The sequence below is a fragment of the Cyrtonyx montezumae genome, unplaced genomic scaffold, assembly GCF_038088225.1.
Source record: "Cyrtonyx montezumae isolate F1298 unplaced genomic scaffold, pur_monq_1.0 scaffold_2, whole genome shotgun sequence".
NCBI classification, from domain to species: Eukaryota; Metazoa; Chordata; class Aves; order Galliformes; family Odontophoridae; genus Cyrtonyx; species Cyrtonyx montezumae.
The window spans coordinates 26,885,648-26,901,131 of NW_027071936.1; the positions used below are offsets into that span (position 1 = coordinate 26,885,648).

The following is a 15,484-nucleotide window of genomic DNA, read 5'->3' on the forward strand; positions in this document are numbered from 1 at the left end:
GGGACCTGGGTCTGTTTGACCTTGAAAGAAGAAGACTCAGAAGGGGATCTGATCCACATATATAAATATCTAAGGAGCAGGAGGCAAAGGGATAAGGTTGGACTCTTCTCAGCAGTGTGTGGCAATAGGACAAGGGGAAATGGTCACAAACTGATGCATAGGAAGTTACACGCAAATGTGAGAGGGAATGTCTTCACAGTGAGGGTGACGGAGCACTGGCACAGCTGCACAGAGAGGTGGTAGAGTCTCCTTCTCTGGAGATATTCAAGATCCACCTGGATGCCTACCTGTGCAACCTGGGCTAGGGAGCTGCTTTGGCAGGGGGTGTTGGACTCCATGATCTCTGGAGGTCCCTTCTAACCCCTACAATTCTGTGATTCTGTGAAATCCCACTTGTTCACTGCACACCAGTGCTTGCTGAAGTTGAAGCTAGCTGCTGTTTCCCTCCCATTTCTGAGGACAATGAGTTTTGGGTAAGTCCAGGAAAATCATCCAGGAAAAATATTTGCTTTCTGTGAATTCTATCTTTTATAGTTCTTATTTAAGTATATTTCCCTAATTTTGCATCAGTTATTTTAATAACAAGCAAGTTTCTCATCAGAAGCAGTGTATGCACTTAGATCCCTACAAAGATGCAAATAATTTCTGAAACTCTTGACATTAAAGGCACTCAATAAAAATGCTGAAACTTTCACAGGGGGATTAATTCACTTGACTCACGATTTAAAAAAAATATATTTCCTATTTTGAGGTTTGACATTTTTCCTATTGCAGAGTGATTTTTTCCCACTAGAGCCAGCTGTTGGCTGAGTTTTGCTGGAGACGTATTCAGTATGTGTTTCTTAAGAAAACTCTGTATCATTGTGATCTTCTTGGAAACCTCTTACGCTTCATTTGCCCTCACTGGACAAACAAAAACAAACCCACATGAAAAATGTGATTTTATTTTTCTGTTTGAAGACCAGGCCAGAAATTGGAGCAATAGAGTAATAGTTTTCTTGGAGATGGGAGATCCATTTCCTAAGGTGAAACTCCTAACTAAGAGGAAACCTATTGACCAAAGCCACCATTTGCGGGTACAAACAAAATGTTGTACTTGTCCTTCTTAGATTTTTTTATAATGTTCTCTTATGTTATTTCAAAATAAACATATAGGAGGTACTTAGTAACTTTAGAAATGCTTTGTGGCGACTAGACTACGTAGATGAAAAACTTTTCATCACTTGTTAGGCAGAAAAAGCTCGTCTTCTGAGCTTTAAGGTCCCTTCCAATCCAAGCCATCCTATGTGGTGTGAATCTTTTAAAAACATTATTTACAGGTGCTATCTCTAGCAGAATTTGTCTTTGATAACTCAAAACAGTAATGTGTGTGTATGAACCTGTCTCTTGTGGGAAGCTTAGTTATGTTTTCCTGCTTGCTTCATATGAAGCCTGTATTTATCTGACTCTTTAACTTGATAAAAGTTAAGGTTGTGTGCTAAGCTGGACTCAGTGTTCTGTTCGGTGGAGGTGGATGTAATTCACAAAGAAGATGCTGCCAGCACCTTCTTTAACCCAAGTTCCGAGCTGCTTGCTGCTTTGCCTTTCAGATGTGCCACTGGTACACGTGAAGAAATGTGAGCTGAGCAGGGGGCAGGGCAAGCAGTGAACCTGGAGAGAGATTACAGTGTTTTAAACCAAATGAGAACAAAGTGAAATTGCTTGTCTTAGGAGGGCAAGGTAAATGCTTTCAAATTTTGTCTTGAATGCAGTGCTGATTTGGGCAACACTTGAGGAAAGCAGTTAGCTGATGTGCACTGTGGGATGGCTTGGGAAGCGAGAACTTCCTTCTGTAGCATTAGATGCCATTTGTTGTTGTCAGTATCTGGAAGTTTTTTGAGGGCCAGAGCAAAGGCATACAGAGATGTACAAGTAACAGGTAGTGTTTCATCTTTGTGGAGTTTGTGGTTTTTTGACACTCTTATAGGACAATAACTTCGCCAGGAGAATGTTTGGGAAGCAGGAGAAAGCCTTAAAGGCTTTCATGGCCTGTGGTGTCCAAGTAACAATCTCCAGTATCCATGAGAACCAATGGCATGCAACTGCATCCTTCCATGGTGCACTTGGCAGCTTGGTCTGACTTGGGCTAGTGTGTGTCATTCTGTTGGACAGTGTGGCTATTACGCACATTTTTTTTACTGCATATCTGAATGCAGAATTGTGTTGCTGTAAAACTAGGTTCCTTAGGCATGCAAGATGTCATTATCCTCTAAGATAGACTCTTAAAGAGTGGGGCAGGGTGGTGCTATCAAAATGGATGGTGGTGCAACCCCACTTACAGTAGGGAGTTGGAACTTGGTGATCTTTGGGGTCCCTTCCAACCAAAGCTATTCTGTGATTCTATCAAATGCAAGTCCTCAGTGCTAACTCACTTGTAGGAAGAAAAGGTACGAAATCACCCTCATATGTAGATGGTTTCCGAGGTGAGATGCTAGAAAGGTAGAGAAGTGATGTGTGTATGTTTGTCAACATAGATGTCTCTAGAAGTCTACTATTAATTAGAAAAACTGTTCCACTACAAATTATGAAAATTAACAGGAGACTGATTTTGGTTACACTCGTTTGCTCTCATTAACGCTTTAGCATAATGCACACTTCAGTCAAATAAGGAGTGGAACCTTTTTTGTGTCTTTTGAGAGTGCCTCAAAAAAGGCCTTGATTTTTACTCTACTTTTAGCCTAATTAAAAGTGATGATTAAAACACGGAAGTCCCTTAAGATAACTGTGCTAAAGTGAATTTTTTTTTATAAGCCAAGTTCTGTTTAACATTCAGGCTAAAACTGTCTGAAAATGGAATCACAGTGTCTTATTATGTTTTGTATTTAAAGATAAGTAATTAACATCAACACCACTATTGATTTTGGATATTGCTTCCCTGTGAAAGATTACAGTTACTGGATCCACATGCAAATGATTGTTCAGAAAGGCATGTCCTTAGACCTTGAATCTCTGATATTGAGTGACAGATACGTATCTCAAGTATCAAGTAAAGACAGGAACTGGTCAGACCTGACCGTGTCCCTGACATGCATTTTGCACACAGCATAAAGCTCAGGTTCCCATCTTTACTGAGTCACATTTGACAAAAAGGAACTACAGTGGTATATGTCTGTTGTAATATCTTGGCGTTTTGGTGACCAGACCTTGTGCTTCTTGAAACTAATTGCCACTGTACCTCTGCTGGCTGGATTATAGGTGCCCTTACGTGCTGTTTGAGGCATGCTATGTTCCAAATGGTGCTTCTTTTGCACCTCTCCTTTCACAGACGCAGACTTTGCTGATACTGTTTGAAGATGCAGTTTTGTTGTTGTCTCTCAGCCTTTGTTTGTCCAGACAATTAAGAGCAAAGATTCAGCAAGAGAAGCTGAAACCTCAGGTTGAAGGGGGCTGCCCACATGCTGACCTTTCTTCTGGATAACATTGCTTTCAGGACTGCACAGAGCACTATCCTTGTGCACAGCATCTGTGGAGATGCATGTGTAGGTTGGCAGGAATCAGGCAGGCTGTGTTATTTGCTTTCCTCCTTGCTGGCAGTGTGGCACACTGCAGAAGTCTTAGGATTCAACTCTCAGTGATAGGTTCCCAACCTGGGGCTATTTTACATTAAAAAAATGTATTTGAAAGCCCTGCACTAGCACTCCTGCCTTTCATGTGCTGCTGTCATATTATTTGAGATTAAGGGCTCTGTTTGGTTGTCACACTTACGGTGCATGATTTGATCTGATTTGATTTTGGTTAGTGAGTTAGACAAGCTGTATCACGTGGCTTGTAGATTCAAGAGGCCAGGCAGAGCTCAGGCCTGTGAGGTGCTATAAAGCATCCTTTGCCAGAAGCAGAGTAGTCTCATTGCTGCATGGCTTATGTGGGATGGGAGCTCTGGGCAGCAGGAGTCTCACAAGATCAGGTTGTGAGGATTACAGCTATTATTCCAAATTTCTGAGGCATTGCTCTGGGTCACATTACCTACTTGTGATGGGGGACCTGGGTATAGTTTGTGCTTTAGGAAGCAGAGACAAACATTAACTCTATTAGCATTTCATACAAGCTGTTGCAAATCATCTCCTGTAAGAAATATGCGTACAGAAAGCCAGCTCATGCCAGGATGTACAGAGTGGGCTGTGGAGAGTCTGGTGTCCCCAGCACCTCCAGTGTTGTGGCAGGAGCTGTACTGAACCTGGTCAACAAAACCAGTGCTTTACCCACGTCAGATTATGTGGAGAGTTCACCAGGGGAATGAAACATTTACCCTTCTGTCTGGTTTATGTGTGGGGGTGTTTGAAGGATTTTAAATAATGGGATCTGCTGAAAATCATTTTCCTGTATAAACAGAAGATAAATGCTACAATCTTGAGGTTGCTTTAGTATGTCTGAGTGGGAAGTATGTTCAGCCAGACCCTCAGCAGTGTGTCTCACAGATTCTTTCCCTTCTGGAATAGCTCACTTCTCAACCAGATTTCTCATTTTTCTAAGGCAGCCAAGAGTGGACCGCAGCAACCTATTCTGCTTGGCTCAGGCGTCCAGGCAAAGGTAGCATCCCAACGCTTAGTCATGTTGCAGGTGCTAGGTGTGATTTTCTTGGACTCCAGCAAATGCACTGTGTTGACTGAGGGGCCTGGGTACAGGAGAATCTTGCAGCTCATTCCACCATACACAGCAGTACCCACTCCCCTTGAATCCCATGCGAGCAGCACTATTCAGAAGCAGTGCCCTGCAGCTGCTCCAAGGCCTTGGGGACAGATGACTGCATCTTGTGGCACAGAACCAAAACCCCTGAAGGAGAGAAGGAAATGTGATCTGGAGAGCAGCTGGTCTCCCTGGTTGTATCTCCTACAGAGCTACAAATGCCGTGGCATCACTCCCTCCAAGGGGACTCCCTCTGGCAAGGCTCTGTCCCATTTGGAGTGAGCAGCAAAATTGTCTGTGTGGCATAGCTCCTGCTGCCTTCTGTGTCGGCACACCTGGGTTGAATGCACAGATGAATTTGCTGAGGGCTTCTCTGAATATCTCAGGTTGCTTTTTAAATAGTTGGTGTTGTTCTGTGGTGCAGCTGTGGGGGAGTGTGGAGTCAGTGAATAGGGTAAGAGGAGTGAAAGTACTAACAGGGGAATGTTTGTATAGAGATGTATCTGCTCGTTTTCACACTTCACTTCCTTGAAAAATAGAAGGTTTTACTGCTCCACGCTTAATAGATTGCAGTGAAATGTAGACAGGAATATCAAAGGAAACAATCTCTAATTTTGCTTATTTGAATTTTCATCCTTTAAACAAATTGTTTTTGTTCTGTTTGATATCTAGAAGGAAATCATAATCCCACACACGTTTATCTAAAGTGTACGAGCCTTTTGTTTCTGCTACCCACTCTTCTACTGGTGGTGGAGAGAAGTATTAATTGTGCTTGGATTTTTGCAGTTGCTTACAGTTTAGCAGTCTTTTGTACAGCAAGTGTTGGATTAGCTCAGAGCTCTCAGCTTCATTGTATGGCACTTTGGGACACTGAGACACTCTTTGAATAGTTGTAAACAGCAGTTTATATGCACAGCAAGTGTTGGAAAGCATGGATTTCTGGGAAACCACTTATGAAATCTGCAGTTGATTCAGGCTTCGTGGTAGAGCTGGTGTTACGTAGGCTAGGTGTTCCATGCGTCGACATTAGTGCCTCCTTCTCTTGGCTGTGGGTAGGGATGAGAGCAGTTTGCTGCCCTCCAAGGGCCAGGCAGGTTGCAGGCTGCTGGAAGTGCAGGAAGGCATCAAACACAAGTTCAATTTTGAAAGTGCTAGAAAATGCCTGCTCTTCTCCTAATAATCTTGCTGTGCATTTCTGAATATAATTAGTGCAACATTCATAGCTGAAGAAGCAAGTATCTGATGAGGGATTGCTTTCTTTTCCTGTTTTGAAGAAAGCTAATGATTTAATTTTCCTTTCACTGTTCCCATACATGGCAGTTAAATCATTTAGTTGTTTTGCTTCCTTATTGGAGGAAGTCTCTGCTTTAGAAAAACGAGATCTGTTTTTACATTTCATTCTCTTAATAAAAGAAATGCTGAAGGAATTTCACAGAGTTGAAGAAAAATAGCTCTATTACAATAGCTACTAAAGGTGAATCTTAAAATTTATTTTTTAATGAAGTCGTGAAAGGCATTGGCAATATTAACAGTGTACTTAGGTCTCTTTCTCTGTTGTTTTAATTAAAAATAAATCTTCTGGTTCCATTTATGTTAATGCACTTAGTAAATAATTTGGTAAAGAAAAAGCTGCAGGAATGAGGCTGGGAGGTAGCAGCCAGAAGGGAGAACAGTGGACTTCCACCACACTGTTTTGCCAAAAGACCTTCTTCATAAATGTTTGAAGCTTGAGGTCCTTTCAGCAGATCTCCACTCTCAAGGTCACGGCAAACCCTTTGTGCCAGGAGTTAAATGTGCCGTGGATGCTCTGAGACTGCCTTGACATTTTGAGTGAGACACACGAGGATGCTCTCTCTGTCCACAATGCTTGCCTCTTCCCATCAATCTTCTCCCTGCTTTTTTCTTTTCCTGCCTCTTGGTAGAGATTCATATTTCCTCCTGCTTTATGCTCACTGAATCTTTCTTTTCCCTTACCTTCTCCCCTCCTCTTTCCAGCTTCCTTTTGTGTGAGAAAAGAAAAGGATAACTTTTTTCTCTCTACCTCTTTGCACTGCTGTCAGTCTCTTCCCTCATCTGCAGGGTGACCCCTTACCCTCTCATGCTTGAACTGCTGCTCTTTGTCTCAAGATGTGTCAGAAATTAAGTTCTCTGGGGCACGCAGTGTGTCATTTGTGTCATCTTTATTTGCTTGGGAAGGTGCCACAGACATTTACGGCACTGCAGTTGTTGTGATGGTAACAGGGGAAGAACAGCAGTGCCTAGACTTTCCCTTGCTGAAACTTTGTCCTTTTTTTATTTAATATATTTTAGATGAAACAGCCTGGGCTGGGAGGGAAAACTGAAGGTCATTTAAAAAAAATAAATCAGAAAACATTCCTACCTAACATGATCTGATTCTATTGGCATGGTATTGCCAGCAGGATGCTTTAAGTGCAAGGTTTGTGTCGATAGCACCAAGATAAATGAGAGCTGCATTCATTGGTAGGCAATTTGGGCTCAAATAGAGTCTAATGCTTTTATAGGTGTGCTTGGGGGAAGGGGGGGGAAAAGTGATGAAAAGTTACTATGCTCTGATATTCACAACTAGGTATGCTAATAACACAAGCACTGCTCTTTCTGTGTGGCTTGCATTACTGGAGAGGAGGATGAAATGCTGCACACATAGCTTGGAAGGAGATAGGCTCTCTGGTATATAGGTTTTTTTTTCAGCTGTAGTCCCTTAGAACATGGGGAACTTATACCCAAGCAGTATGAGCTGCCTGCTGATCAGCTCCTGCTCAGGCTGGGAAGTTTGGAAGATTTAAGGGAGCTACAGCTGGATTCAGAGTAAATAGTTAAACACTTAAGCTGCATTCAGTGCTCAACAGAACAAAAACTTAAAAAGAAAGAAAGAAATAGCGATACTAAAGTGAAAAGAAGACAAAACTGCATGCTGTGCATCAGCTGCCTGCTTCTTAACTGGCTGCAGCATTCAGTTGTTCAGGCAGCTGTTCAGTGAAAATGCACTGTTTAATAGTAAAAAGATTGCCTGCTTTACCTAGGTTACTCTGCTACCTTCCTGCCTCAACTTTGATGCTTGCCCCAGTAGCCAACAATATTGCCGCATATATATTTTAAAAACTCCTCCTAGAAAACTAGAGCAAAGGAACTTATTCTTCCTCTGCCTTGCTGGAGAAAGCATGGCTTACTAAATTTCTTCTTCATGGATAATTAGTTACACTTGTGCAGCTCCAGTAAATTCCATCAAATTGTACAGCGACAACTGTGGTTTAATTTGCCCGAAGAACTTATATTACTTATGATAATGTGCAGGGGGGAAAAAAATAAAAAAGTATCCTAGGCTGTTTTTCACATTCCAAACTCAGTTTATGTTTGCGCTGGCAGCGAGGCATCACTGTGCTGTTTTCATGTTTGAAAGACCCCGGAAAACCTGCAGTCTTTGTGTGTGTATGCTGCTCACATTTAATATGGAAATCAGAGAAACAACAAAATCAGAGCCGTGCTACCGTGCCGCTGTTTATTTTTTTTTTGCTAAGCACACTGCTCATCAAAACTGAACCATGCTTGCAGCTTTTTCTTTTGCAGACAGGGAATGAAATTGGGAAAAGAGCTGAAATGGCAGTGGACAATTCCATTCTGTTCAATTCCAACACGGAAGTTTTTAGAAGTGAGTGACGTTTATGGCCTATCTAATTTTCCTCAAGTGACAGGCAGGTTATATTCGTTTTAATTAACATTTGTGCTTTGGATGATTTTACATGCTAAAGAGGTCTTGTATCGAATTTAAAATCTGTTTGCTGTCTGTTAGTTAACAGGTCACTGTTAGTAAACACAGAAGTTTTTGGTTATTCTGCCCTGCGTGGGGCAAGCAGAAGGCATCTTGACATGGCCGCAGGCTCTGTGCAAGCCAGCGTGGGCACTGAAGATGTACGAGGTAAAGCCTGAAGCAATGGTGATGTCATTTCCCTGGTGAGATTGAGACTTGGTCTTTCTTCCTTATAGAAGGTGGGGAATAGCTTGCACAAAGAAGATAGCTCCAACCAAAAGCTAGCTTGTGGTACAGCTGGCACTGTAGGCTCGCAGTGGTCCCAGAGCTGGGGGGACATGGCTGAGCCCAAAGGGAGGAAACCAGGAAAAATATTGAGCAGGGCAGCTTTAAGAGCACTCGTGTAAATAGCACTGAGCGTATCTTTGGAAATGCAGCAGAAGTGATGACAGCTGTGCAGGAAGCACAGAGGTGAGCTGATCAGCAATAACATGACTCATAGAATTGTTAGGGTTGGAAGAGATCTCTAAGATCATCTAGTCTAACCATGCCTCAGTGCCACATCTTCACACTTCTTGAAAACCTCCAGAGATGGTGACTCCACCACTTCCCTGGACAGCCTGTGCCAGAGCATCGCCACTCTTTTTGATAATATTTTTTTCCTAATGTCCAACCTAAACCTTGGTGCAACTTAAAGCTGTTAACTCTCATCCTCAGAATAACTGAGGCCTCAGGTTTTCGGATCCCAATTAGTTGCTCAGCAGCTGTGCCCTTCTGGAGCTGCCCATTGCTAGTAAGATGGGGAGCTGATCCTGCACTATGATTCACTGGCATCAGCTGAAACCTAACCAATATTTCAGGTGAGGGAACAAAATTCTGCAAGAACCTCTGTGAACATGGTCTTTTCTCCATGTGGTCCTGATGGAAAACCACTAGGTAGATGTTCCTATTTCAGATCTTCCCAATAGAGTCAGACTTTGACAGGAGCTAGAAAAGGAAAGGTTTTTCAGACGTCTTAGATGTCAGAAGCGCGGAGTGAAAATGACAATGGTAATTTCAGTTCTGAGGAAAAAAGGTTTTGATGAGTTTGCTACAATAACTACTTCAACTGAGTCTGGATTTGTGTGCAATTGTTGTCAGGCAGGTTACTTGTACCAGAAAGGAGAGGAGGAATCATAGATGTCTTCCTTCCTACACAGCTCTCTCCTAAAGTGCATGATCTCTGGACAGATTTTGCTGTGGTTAATGGAGACTTTTTTCTGCTAAGAAATGGAATTTTATGATAAACCTAGTTGTTTTCTCACACTCTTTTATTTCTTATATTTAACATTCATCAGAGATGATTTGTACCATAAAATTCTTATGCTAAAAGGACGAGGAGTGTGGCTATGTGCATGACTTTGACATACAAACCCCCCCCCCCCCGTCTACTGAGGAGAGCCAGTGGAAGAAAGGCTTTTTTTGATCACGTCAAAATGGCCAAGACTTTGAGTGGAAAGAAAGAAACATTTTCTCATCCTGACTGGAATGTAGTCTATCAAATGCAATCAGTCAGTGATTCACTAGGGAGCGGGGTAGAGGGCGTGAGAATTCATTAGTGAAAACATTGTATTTACAGTATTTGGAAGTACTGTGTTTTCAGTAAAAAAACACAGATTTTTTTCTAAAAATCTAAAAAAAAAAAAGAAATGAATATAGGAATTGATAAGCATTCAAAATTAATTTAATATCTTTATTTAGAAGATGTTTGTTGAACACTGACAACTGTGACATTCTCTTTTTATATGTCTTTTTTTACCCCGAAAAACAGACTTGTTAGAATTTCTCCTCTTCCCATGGAAAGATTTAGTTTTGACAGATCATCGTTTTGTGATAGAAGAACAAGTTTTGTCAGGAAGTACTCAGCTAGCTCTTCCGAGTACTACACATGCTGAACAACATCAGCCTGACCAGCATGCTTTCTTAATCCACGTGTGTGTCAGGCACAGCATAACAACTGGTGGACACTGTGCCAGAATGACACTGAAGATTATGTTGTTTCCTCAAACTTGTTGGCGTTACCAAGTTACCAATGTAAGTTGGAGTTGAACCAGTGGTGGCTTATAGAACTTCCTACGTGAACTCCAGACCTACTTTTGTGTAATTTCTTTAGTGGGGAAGAGCTATGAAATAAGTGCTGCAGTATCAAACTGAAGTAGTAGCAGTCTCTGTTGTTACTAAGTTGTGCTGCTCTGTCACGGTGCATGTGCGGGCTATGTTGGCTAGCTTGCAAATGACTAACTTGTGGGGATGGCCTTGGGAGACCTTGTAGGATGCATACTTAAATTTCTTGCAGAAAAGTCAAGGTCCTCAAAACTGAAATATCAGGGATACAGTCTGAACATTTTCTACTTGTTTTTGAAGTCAGCTCTTACATTAGAGTGAAAATGAACTGATTCTGCTTTGGGAAGAATTTTTAAATATCTGGCTTTATATTGCACAGTTAGCTTTTGTTGGTTTATTTTTTTTCCCCTTCAGAAATAGATATATAAATGTTTTCTAGTAAATACTCCTTTACAGACCTTTTAAGTGAAGTGAAAAGGCTTCACAAAGGGGACAAATAAGTGTACAGATGGTGATAGCAGAGATCCAGCCATGTGCTGTAACCCATGGGTCTCTAGTACGCTGATGCAACTGAGTTTTATGAATAGACAACAGAAGAAGGAGGAAACGTTTATTTCTTCAGACACGTGTTGCTTCTGTTTTATCAGATCAGGCCATAACCCTGCTCTGACAATCTGTGTGCTTTTGTTACACAGCCCCTGTGTATCCTGCAAGTCTTGTTGGGCTGCAGATCAGCAGTATACTGGCTTGGAACAGCTGTGGGATAGCTGCTAAAGCTTCCCGTGGATTGGGTTTTTAGCCCAGAGGTTATTTTGTTCTTGCAAAACACAGCAAACAAGGCTCCTGCGTGCTTGCTCTGCTGATAATGAGAGGATGGGAGTCACTCATTGAACCTTCCTACCCAACTTGAGGGGCCTACTGGGTCCACGGGCTGGAAATGCTTTCCTGATCCAGGCTAGAAGGCAGTGGTTCTCTTGCTTCTCTGTTTTAATTTTTTTTCTATTTTTATTCCTCATACATCCACCCTACTAACTTTCCAAGAAAGCATCCCTGTTATTTTTTGCAAAGTGTCTATCTTTCAGAGCTCTAAAATACAATGGTGCGGATGCTTCAAGCGGCCTGAAAGCTGCAATTCCCACATTCTTCATGATAGGAAGGAGAGACAGAATAATATGGTAGCTGGGTGCTCAGGACTAGGCAGGATTTTTCAACTGGGTGCTGCCATGTGTCCTGTGATTCCAATTCTGCTTAGCAAAGTGAGTGTTCTGTGGTTTCCTTGGCTTTATTTCCTTACTGCAGTGAAGCCTTTGTAGTCCAACAATTTACTGTTTCAGCAACTTCTTTCCTGTGATGGTTTTCCATTGGTTGTGTTATTGAGGACATTGACAGCAGTTTTCTGAAGTGGCCTGGAGATTTTACCTGTCCAGGCTATTACTGTATTTCACAAAAGCTCTTTACTTTCAATGTATTACATATTTTTATATGAATATTTTAAACATTTATGGAATGGCATTATAAACACAAGCTGCTTGGTAAGCTTTTTTTTCATTTTTTAGTGGGTGAATCTTGAGCAGCAGTGTACTGTGTAAAGTAATATCTTGTTAGTTTTATGCAGCCTATAGATTTGATTAAAATGCAGTAGGGACATGTCTCAGGTATGTATGAAGGCGAATGCAAACCTCTCCTGAATTATTGCATGGCTGTCACATGAGGCTTGCTGGGAGAAGCTGTAAAAGCTGAGTGATGTATATTAATAGAACCATGCTAGAGATCATGGGAAAGTGTTTTATTATGTTCCAGAAATATTGTATCTTTTTTTTTTTAATGGTGATTTTAAAAAGGCAAGAACAAAATGAAACCTTGAAATTAATTCAACTGTTAAAATGTAACTGTGTTGGGAGCTTTAGGAAGGACTGGTAGGGCACAATTAATTCTTCTTAAGCACTGACAGAGCTGTTTGACAGCTGCACCGTCTGGCTGGGTGTGGGACAGACTGAATTTGATCAATATTTATTTTACAATTAACCTCTAGGATGCTGCTTTCCATCCAGGAGAAAGGGATTTGGAGATTGATTCCCACAGTTAGAAGCAGGGGGTTGAACTGGGAAAGGTGTTTTGATATTTGGGAGGCAGAGCAAGGCCAAACTCTGATGTGGGATGGCTCCTCAGTTGGTGTAGAATTCCCTGAGACCTGAATATGGACTTCGGGGCACTGCTCATTCTTGTTTGCTTCTACCCAGGGAGTGACAGGTGATGGTTAGGGCAGTACAGAGCGTACTGAATTTTCTCTACATAGTATGAGCTGAACTCAAACTACAGCTTTTCCTGTAGTGGTAGAGTTCATCTCTTCTACTCAGTCCTATCAAACAGATAACAAGTTGATCATGAACAAAATGTCTTCCTTGACTCAAAAGTCAGTGGCTTGGTGAAATGCAAAAATACAGATCTGTACGTAGCAGTATTCCATGATTTTTGTTCCCATCTGATACTCAGCCCAAGCAGAGTATAAAGTTACACTCAAGTTACTCTAAGGATACTACATGGAGTAAAAGGTTAAGAGTTGAGGTCTTCAATCTGTCCCTGTTTCTACTGCTGTTGTGCAGGTGATGAGCCAAGCTGTGTTCCTGTGATCGTACTTAGCTTTGATGCCAAGAACTTTGTGTTTTGTTTCAATCCTTAAATTTTAGGTGATAGAGACAGGAAACGTGTTGGGCTCCTGTTGGATGTTTCCCTTAGTGGTTTTTATCTTTAGTTGGAGCATTAGCATGTAAGATGTGTTCTTCTCTGCTGCCTTTGCTACCTCCCTTCAGTGCTATCATTGAACTCAACGGGAGTTTTAACACAGAGTTCAGGGAAAGCAGTGTTAACCCAGCAGAAGCTTGGAAAATCTTTTCTGTAGGAAATAACTTCTTACATTGGTGTAATGGTACTTTGTTTAATAGAGCAATGGGGGTGCAGGGAAGGGGAAAGCAGCACATGTACTTCTTAAGGTTTTCTGTGCTCAATTGCTGAATAGAATGTGACTTACATTAATTAGTTCTAATTTCCCCCTCTTTCTCACAGTCGCACTTGTTTTTGTTTGCAAATGTTAGGGTGATTTCTGGTATCCCCCTACCTTACTCTTCCTTTAATTCCCTGCAGTGAGAACCGAAAGGAAAGTCATACTGGGTCAGGCTAAAGCTCTACCAATTCAGTGTCCTGGCTCCATCAGTTGTAAGGAGCAGGTGGAGGTGAGAAGAAAAGTAGAATAAGGGCACATGTGTGGTGGCATACAGTCCTTGTTCCTGATTTTAAAACTTCCTAATCCGGAGATAGCATATGGATTGCTGTGTTGAAGCCACTGAGAGACCTTATGCTACATGAGTTTGTCCAGTTCTTTTCAAACTTCTTTGACTTCTACATTATCTTGTGGCACTGAGTTGCCAAGGTTGTTATATGTCTTGCCAACAAGCATCATTGTGCTTATTTGAGCCTTTTTTGGCTGCCTCCTGTTCATGGTAGTATGAGAAGTACTGAAAATCATTTCCTGTCTGCCTTCTTTGTACCATTGCTGATGTTGTACATTTCAGACATATCCGTGTCTGTCTCTTTTTCAAGCTGAAGAAGCTGCTTTATTGCTTTCACAGCATACTTACAAGGAGGACTTTAGCTTCTCCGTCAATCCTTATCACCAATGGGCGTTCTGTAGTAGGCAGCCTTCAAGTGAGGTCTAAATGGGAATGCTTTTTGGATGGGCCTTTTGCAACTGAAGAAGCAATGAAGCATTCTGTTATACCTTCTGCTCAGGATGTAGCTGTTCCCGCAACAGGGAAGGTTTCATGCCTTGTGTGTCCTCTGCAGAGCTACACTGCCTTACCTCTTCCTACCTGTCAATAGCTGATGTTGGTTAAAGCCATAAGGCTTCTTAAAGCAAGGAAATTCCTTGGCTTTTTGAAAGCTTGAGGAAGAGAGGGTTTAGTAACAAGACTTCGGACTTTGGTGTGCGTGCACACGGGCTGCTTGTCAACATACCTTGCTGCAGGGTGCAACCTTGCTCTGGCCTGTCCTGAGGAAAGGGAGAGGCACAGCTGTGTCTTTCCTTGCCTAAACTGGCTAGCGAAACCAATTGAACTGAGGATCTTGTTCTCGTGAAGGCTTTCTTTATAAGGACTGGAGAGGTGCTTGAGCTTGTTACCATGTGTTGAGAAGCTCACTGAGGTGGCTGATGAGTAGGAATGAGTAGCAGCTTGCATGCTGCTCTGGTAAGAGTGAAGCCACCAGAGATGCTGACAGAACAACAAAGCTAATGCTTGTAGGGAAGGTGCAGAATGAGAGCGAGCACTGTACTGGTGGTATGTTGGCTCATAGTGGTCATTCCAACTGTTCCTTTGTGGTCCTGGCCTATACTTCCTTCCAACCTTAATGTATAAAGTGAGGACAAGTGCACTGCTCTGCTTCCCATCACATGAGGCAAGAAATTGAGAAATGCACTCAAACAGTGTGGAAACTGTGCCTACACAAGTGTGTAAAATAGCCTTGACCGAGGACTGCATTCATCTTCAGACTCTGGTTAAGGTTCTTATGTTGCTCTATAAACAAATATACTGGGAATAAGTGAGGATAACAAGGTCAATATCCAGAGAAATTGAAAACACTGAACAGCCATCAGGTGCTGTCATTTGTTTTAAGGAGCTAAAATAAGGCATAACCTGGAAAAGCGGAGCAGTCTGTGTAGTTACAAGTACTTTTTTTTTTTTCTAATCTCTTTTAGACCTTGTTTCTCTCCATTCTTTTAGTGTATCAGAGATAGATGACTGCAGGATCATTTAGCAGCCCTCAGTACTGCTGAGAACAGAGCTGTTGTAATTTGTCTCTAAATTTTGTTCCAAGTTTTTTTTTTTTTTTTCCCCTGCATTATTTCTTCTCTTTCCTTGCTTTACTCTTTTTCCTCTGTCTTGCCCATCGGTTTCTTTT

The 15,484-nt window shown here is 41.8% G+C and overlaps 1 protein-coding gene across 1 annotated transcript in view; it reads left to right on the forward strand.

The window, feature by feature from the left end:
- The first annotated feature begins 347 nt into the window (after window positions 1–347).
- Window positions 348–15,484, forward strand: part of ADGRL3 (adhesion G protein-coupled receptor L3) — a 287,009-nt gene continuing 271,872 nt past the window's right edge. Inside the window, exon 1 of the mRNA XM_065736696.1 lies at window positions 348–473. The gene's annotated coding sequence lies outside the window, so the exon portion shown is untranslated. The remainder of the gene's footprint in view (window positions 474–15,484) is intronic.